The following is an 8,621-nucleotide window of genomic DNA, read 5'->3' on the forward strand; positions in this document are numbered from 1 at the left end:
AAGATACTACTTTATTGCAGTTTGTCCCAACATGGTTTGCTTAGGTCAGGGTAAATTACATTGTAGATTTAAAAACTTAAGTGAATTAAATCATGTTTTTAGCCTCCTACCATTTTAGATATGTATCCTTTATATTCCTGTTCACAGATTAAATGAGTAAATACATCTGGTACATGTTGCACCTTCCACTGGGGCTGTAGGCTTTGATCAGCACCATGGACAGCGCACTGGCTGAAAGTCAATGCTAAACAGGGCTGCTGATTCTGGACAATGGATGTCTTATTTATGTTGGCAACTTGTTCTTAAGACAACAGTAGACCCGCACCCCCCCCCCCCACACACACACACACACACATATTCATACACATTACACACGTGCGCGCACACACACACACACACACACACTTTCATCACTTATATCAGTTTTATCGCAAATTATAATTTGCCTCTTCACTTCAACTGAATTAATGACTCTTAATACTGCTAATATGTGACTCGGTCAAGTAGGTAATTAACATAACTGTATAATTGGTGAGGGATATTTATCCAGAATACAAATTTGGGAAACAATACATCCACCTCTTACTATGCTGAATATATTAGGCAAATGAAGGATCATCTCATCTTTAACAAGTTATGTGCACAGACAGATCATTTCTGGATATTAATTGAACAGACACATGAAAGGCTGGAAGAAGAAAAATCTGAGATAAATTTGAAGGTTTACAAGATTATTAGAGTGATTGAAAAATGAAAAAGGAACTGTTGCATGATTGCATAGAATACAAACAAAGCAATACAATGATACCAGAACAATTGAACCCTATATTAATAAAGTCAACATAAATAAAAAGCAGAACAATCTTCAAGAAGCTCTCTGATATACATGTAGTATTTGGCTCATCTGACTGTAGCAAAATTAATGTGAATATTAATGGCCATTTGTAGTAAAACTTTGGCAAATTTGTATTTTCTGCTCAGTTGGGAAGAGATTAAGGTTTTTTTATGCAGATGTTTTCTATTTTTTGTTTATTCTTTGTTATTATCTCTTCAGGCATGTAAAAATCTTTCAAGTCAAACATTCTGAATCTCTTTCTAGTTGAACTACAGATTTCTCAAACTGCGATGATGAGGGGTCACAATAGCCTATAAATTGGAGGCTGATATTTAATTCATGTTGGATAAAATCTGAACCAAAAAGAGACCGGGGATATTCAGGTTTTGGTTTAGGTGCATGGGATACAGCAGCCACTACCTCTTCTCAGAAATGTAATGAGTCATTGTCACAAGCAAACTGAATAAAACAAGCCTGAAGATCGTGTTTATCAGCCAGCCTCCTATGCTGCTGACCAGTCTGTACTATATTAAACCGACAGCCTGTTCCCCATTGGCTCCCCCCAAACCATGAGATACAGTTGTGGGTGATGACCGAGACAACGTCACACTGCCTGCCTGTGATGTTCCTTGCTCCTTCCAGTTTTACACGCTGCAATGATGGGAAATGAGCCAGCCTTGGGTTTCCTTAAAAGGAAGAGCAAAGCCCCTTTCGATCTGAAGCCAATTATTTGCTAAAGGGCAAGTGAACGTCACATCCCCCGTGTTTATAACACTGCAGTGGCTGATGTGAACGGCAGAGAGGATGTTGTCTTGACTGTGGTTGTCAGATGGTACACAGGGATACAGAAATAGGTTGTTTGTTGTTTTGTGAGTGTTAAAAAAAACAACCTACTTATTGTTTTTTATTTATGTTGACTTTGATTCAAGCCATGGATTAATATTCCACAACTGCATTCAGGATTTTGTTAATGATGACACAAAAATGAGAAATCTAAATTATTTTCTTACAAGTTCAATTGGTAAACCTAAATCAGTCCCCCTTTTAATAGTATCAACAGACACAGAATAATGCGGGCTAAACTTGTTTGTTTCTTAATAAGCTTTACAATAATATAGTGAAGATTCATAACCATAGAATTGATTGTTTTGTTGAAATTAAAATTTTCCAGTTACTTTCATAGGGGCTATGTATGACATCACATTGATAGCATGAATTCATACACAAAATTACAGTCACACATTTTGGGTTTCAATGTGTGTTGGCTGAGAGAATGAATTGTATTTATCAACTCTGAGGCATTACACTCACCCAAATCCCAACAATATTTAGGATTCAGAATGGAAATGTTGCTTGTGCTTTATTGTCCTTCACCCGGAAAGAAAAAGTTAATTAACATGAACTATTTCCCTACAATACATCTAATGAGACCCAAATGGATTTCCCTGCAGCCAAAAAATATCCAACTCCACCACCCCAAAAAGCAGCACAAAAATCATCAACATAATTATCATGTTCCTTGTAACAGCTGGTGAGCTGCTACACTCAGGGGTATTTGGGAAGTGTAGTTAATCCAATGATAATCTTGAGCACGGTTTACACATTTCATCGCTTTAATTGCTATGTGTGCTGTGCAATTATACCGTCACCAATTACATGGCTATAGTTTACTTGCCTGTCTAAGCAGTTGGTTCCCTCTAATAGATGCCCTTTATCAACGCGTGCAAGTGAAGCCACCAAAACATACACTAATGGATTTTCCATTGAGATAATTAATGAATTATATGCTCAGAAGTGGAGTGGTGCATTATACTGCTGATCCATGCTATATGGTGGCACAGTTAGTGGAGAGAAAGGAGAGATTCTGAGATGAAAATGGACTGAAGATTGAAGGTGATGTAGCTGTTGAAGGTGTGTGTGTGTGTGTGTGTGTGTGTGTGTGTGTGTGTGTGTGCGTGCGTGCGTGCGTGCGTGCGTGTGTGCGTGTGTGTGTGTGTCTATCCATTAGAATGCACAGTGTGTCCTCCAGTGTGAGTCACCCCCATCCCTCCCATCCACCCACCTCACACCACCACCCGCATCTAACTGCAGTCACCGCCTAATATTACGTCTCTGACTTCACACCGGCCAACTGAGGATTCTGTTTCTACGGCAACATGCTCCAGACTCCTCCCCCTCCCGTCTCCAGCATCCACCCGCCCTCCCTCCCTCCAATTTTCCCGGCACAGACCGCGTGACTTTCAGGAAGGTTTCTCCAACCTCCCCTTTATTGTTTTTAACCCTCTCCTGACTGGGTCGCTGCCAGAGGCTCTCAACAGCAGGCGGCCTGGCTGCCTCCACTTCTCAAAGGTTTCAAAGGAAATTCAGACGCATCTCTAATCTCCCTGGAAGATCAAAGCAATGCTTGATCTAAATGTTTCATTAGCATATTCTAGAGCATGTTGGGATGAGTCACTTTATTCCCTCAGTTGTCTGGGACACTTCCGTTACCCAATGACATGAGAGTAATCGATAGTGTTTCAGAAGGTTATATTACCCTATCAGTGTGTTTATTGTGTCGTTAATAGATAGCTCTTATACAACTGTTTGTATGTGAAACGACACAAATCTGGACCTCAGCTCTACAGTTTTTAAACTCATTGTTTCGGTAGATTACTTTCCATTTAACTATTTTTAGCCACAGCAAGCAGCTGTTTCAGGTTTTCAACCCAATACACTATCAGCCCAACAACATATAGAGACTATCCAATGAACATAGTCAATCAAATATTTCACACACAAAACCCAAAAAAAAAAAAAAAAAAAGGCCAGATTTTCAACTTCAAATTAATGCTATTGTTGCTTTGTGTTTGCTTCATGTGTTTGCGAACATACATTCTCCATTATGAACTCAAAGCATTCATTATAATATCACCCCAGTTAGAAATGATGCAATGTTGTAGACACTTTTTCAGCAGGAATTTTTTTTGCATTTGTTTTTAATCCCATAATGCCTAAATTAATCCTAAAGGTAGGATAACGTTGTCTAAAACCACTCAAAAACAGTTTAAAATCATTAAAAGAATGTTACCACAAAACATTTGTATTATTTTTTTCAAGCGCGTTATGCTTCTCTAAAATTATCACATTCTGGGAACAAAATACTTGCTGACAATGTGATAAAAACATTTTAAGATTAACATAAAATCTTTTTAGAATGTTTCTAGAGAACATTGGCCTACTTTTAAGAAGGACATTCTGGGAACAACAACAACAACAACAACAACAACAAACTCCTGTTGACCACAGAACCTTTTAAAACAAATAAATTCTGGGAATGTATCAGTTGTAATGTTGGAAGTGCAGAGTATGAATCGGCAGCTCTCCTCAACTTTACCATGATTTTTGCTGAAATCCACATCTCTGTTTTGGTTCGCTCTTACCACTCTCACAGGGTCCTTCACCAGGTACCTGATTTCAGTGTTCACGCTGTACACTACACACTCAGCATCACACTGCAGACAAACATAGTAATGACTTACTGGTGAGAAAAGTGGGTCATTTAAAAAGCTAGATTTCCCCTTATAAATTAGTAGAGGCTAACCTGGCGACGCCCAACTATTGCTTACTGCTTCAGTTGCCGGTGTGATTAAAGTTTGGAAACCCTGTTTGAATGAAGCCATTTTGAATGGAGGACAAGTCAGCGACCAGTGAGTGTGTCTTAATGAGACGAAGTTGAAGTCAAGCATTTGTTTGAAAATATAGTTCCAACAAAGGCGGCGGTGATAGCGCTGGATCAGCGATACGAACAGTTGTAGCAACGCTAGCAAATACAGAGGAATGGAAGCTGCAGTTATAAATGTTCCTTGTCTCCTTATATTTACTTTACAAAGTATGTAATGGTCATTTACCAACATTGCATTGCTCTGCTAACATTGGGGGAGGATCTTTGTTGTTTTCAGCTTGGTGAGTTTTTGCGCACAACATACATCATATAGTGATGATTGCTGATTGGTTAAAGGCTGTTCACTTAGTTTTAAAATTAACCCGAGGTCCCATTAGGATCCAATGACTAGAAACAATCCACAGTGTCCAGACCCATTTGATCACGCACTGAACTCAGGTCTGCTAATACCAGGCTTAGTAGAGACCAAAAACAAAGCAAAAAGGAGAGTGAATATTTGACTTGAATTTATCAGGTGGACAGAATGAATATACTGATATTGTTTCATGTCCACTAAATGTGTAAATAAGTAACTGTTTACTTGCATGTCATGTATCAGTTTTCGACAATGTCTTTGTTCTTCCTCTGATGTGGTACCGTAACGCAGCCAAGGTCAAGCTAAAAGGCATCAAACAATCATCCTTTATAGGGTTTTGAAATGGAGATAGGAGCCTTGGCATCCGGCAGTGATCTCACCTGAGTATTGCCTCATTGGCACAACAGTCTCCTCAGCATCCCATTGGGAGACATGATGGTTGTCCTGTATATGTGTGTTTGTCTGCACATGTCTGAGCACACGCATGTGTGAATAAATGAATTTTATGAATGAAAACTGTACTTCCTGAGCTGCAGACAGGAGGTGAGATCATCTTGTTGAAATGGAGCAACCCCCCACCCACAACACCGTCCCTCACACACCCACCAATACTGGTTGGCGCCAATCTTAATGAATCCAATAAATGGACAATATGGATGAAGCACACAGTAGTGGCATCCTGATTGATGACAGTACTGTCTAATATCAGCCTCCCCCGACAGACAGGAAGAGGTGGGTCCATAGAGCATATTGACACGGGGGGTATATAATCCCACAAAAACAGACATGTATACTTTTCTCCTTTTATCAAAAACCTGAAAGAATGTCTGTTATTCTGCTGCTGGTTTCCAGTCAGTATGATGGTGAAGCAGAGTGCCAATTATCTGGGCTTCTTTTGTTCACATTCCCTTTAGGAATAGAGTTGAGTGGATTTGATGATTGGCCACCGATTCAGCTGTGCGTGAGTGAAAGTGACAATGAGTAACACAAGGGGCTCTTGACTAGGATCCATAAATAGGCTGTCTAAAGAGCCAGAAGCTGCCTTCCCCCTCATTCTCTAGTCTACATCCAACCACACACACACACCTCTACACCACCTTCCCCCTAACCGGGCTTGGACAATCTGTGTCCTCTTGGCACCAGGCCTCACACAACATTCTGTACACTCAGAGTCAGAGGCACGTATGCACACATGCAAATGACATTCCTCTCGACATTCTCAACTGCAGGCTTCTGATAATTCCCTCCTGCAGATTATGGTGCGTGTTGCCAAACAATGCGGCATTTTACATCAGCTATGTGGATGGATGCCAGAGTGTTTGTTGCACTGGCATTCTTTTCTGATTTTCATTAATTTTCTCTGAAATTAAAAGCATCTCTGCATGTACGTGTTGGATATGTTATGTCCACTGTTAATGAAAAAAAAAAATAGCTCATTCAAACTCTGTGGTGAATATTGTCAAAAATGATTTTTTTTTTTTAATGAATATTTCTAAAAAGCTGTCACTTTGTAGAGTGAGGGTTTTTATCTGATAAAAAGTGATACCCTGCGGTGTTCAGTCTGCTTGTTTTCTGGTGGAGTAACCACAACAGAAGCAGGGTTGGTGGACATCAGAGGCAGCAGTACTGATCCTCAGAGGCCTGAACATCCCTAAAGAGGAGCCGTCCTGCAACTCCAAGCTCCAATAAATAAGTCATGAAGAAAGTTTTAAGAAAAAGATAGAAATAGAGAAAAGAATGTGCTTCTCTATTCATATTGCCTGAAGACAGTAAGGGGAGAAACTGCAGATGGGGATGGCATAAAATAGCAAGAATGATTAAAGCCACTGAATATTTTTTTTCAAATCCACTACTTTTTTTCATGTGATATAAAAACCTACATGAAACATTCATAAACCACATTTTCAGCTACGGCTCTTCGAATAATCATCTGGGAACTTGAGATTTGAAGATAACGTTGCAATAAATTGTCAAATTTGACCATCAAAACCACTGTATAGAATAATGCAATTAAATATTTACAAATACTCCAAATGATACTTTAATCATTGACAATGTGATATTTACTAGAATATGTTGTAAAAAAAAAAAAAAAATTTAGGGCAACATTTAATTACTTACTTAAAAAATATGTTTTGCTGTTGCTCTGCCCTTTGTTGAGCAAAATGTAGTTTTATTTTGAAAAATATCCCACTTGGTTTCAGTCAGTTGTTTCATTGCAAGTGCAAACTGAACCCACAAAAAGAAAGGTTTCTGATTTTCATTTGGCGAGGCTTCATGTTGACACAGAAGGCAAAAAATGAATAAATGAAAACAGAGGCAATCAGCTTTTCTCATAACTCGTATTTAAGTAGAGGTATGAAACTCAAGCAGTGAACATGATTTTCTGAAGCACAGCTAAAGGAGAAAGTATGTGTGTTTGTGCAGGTTCCTCAGTCTGTCATGCATGGCTTATCTGTGCACTGGTACTTGGGGTTTCCCCGCTGTCTACAAGCAGCACGATGAGGTCATCGTTATGGGTTTAAACCCAACACGAGTTTAATCTGGGAGATAAGGGCTGGATTTGGATTTAGCACTCAAAAAGGGTCATGTAGCAACAACCATTTAGAATCTCCGGAAATACAAAGCTCAGACATAGGACCCCCAGCTGTTTCGCTAACTCGTATGTGTGTCAGCCAAATCCAGTTGAAGATTCTCCTCTGTTTACACTGATTTCATGATCTCCCAGTCGGCCTACAGAGTTCACCCACCACCTGCTGTACTCATCATGCAGGATCGCACCTGACGTGGATGTGTGAGAGAGAAGTTAAAAAGGGGGCCCATTTACTTTTGTATTATGAGCAGGTTTATTGTGATTTTATTTTTTTTAGTGTCAATTTCCTAAGAAGTGGCTAGACAACATTTTTAAATATTGGAAATTGTTATTCCGTTTTAATGTAGGCTTTTTAAAGTTAGTCTCAAAAAGCAAGACAAAAGGTAAGATGTATTATTTAATCTATATCAGATTTCACTAGTATTATACAGTGACATAAAGGTTTGAAAATTTGTTTGAGATTTCTTAATTTTTTTGACTTTTTGTAGGTGTAAAATGTATATTGCATCCTTTCTTAAGTTTATATGACTTTGTGGTCTGTTGTAAGGTTACGTGTGCATGGCTGTGTGTACAAAACAATAATGACAAACACCATGAATGAATGAATGAATTCGCTGCAGAATGCCAGACCTCGGAAACAGCTTGAATAATACCTTTTATTTAAACAGGCTTTGAAGGTGAGTTGTCGGTGTTGTGTGTATTGGGATCATCAAACATGAAATGAGATTTGTGTTGAAAGATGACAGTTGTATAAATTGGTGTAATATTTTATTTAATTCAGGTTAATTAATGTCGCCGAGGGACACAAATCACGCCTGGGGAAAGTCCCATTTAGGTTCTACATGTGCTGTCCCACTCCGACTGTCTCAGAGAAATGGGTCAGTAGAGATTGGAGATGATAATAATAAAAAAAAAAAAAAAAAGGCTTCCGTTCTTCCTTCATGTCCCCTCTGTGGCAGACGGAGCTCGGAGATTATGCACCAATTACAGTGCTCTCGATACAGAGGGCGTTAATAGGGTTTTAAAGGATTTACATGGTGCTGTCCAGTCAAATGCAGCATGCTTTAGGAATGACATCATTTTGATCACCTCACGTACCGACTGACCCTCCTCCTCCCTGCCTATGAGTAGCCTCACGCACACACGAACCGATATACCTGCGGACGGCTGTCCC

The sequence above is a fragment of the Brachyistius frenatus genome, unplaced genomic scaffold (genome assembly GCF_029030835.1).
Source record: "Brachyistius frenatus isolate BFR_SWC_R1_liver_20210118 unplaced genomic scaffold, ASM2903083v1 Contig_10, whole genome shotgun sequence".
Classification (NCBI taxonomy): domain Eukaryota; kingdom Metazoa; phylum Chordata; class Actinopteri; family Embiotocidae; genus Brachyistius; species Brachyistius frenatus.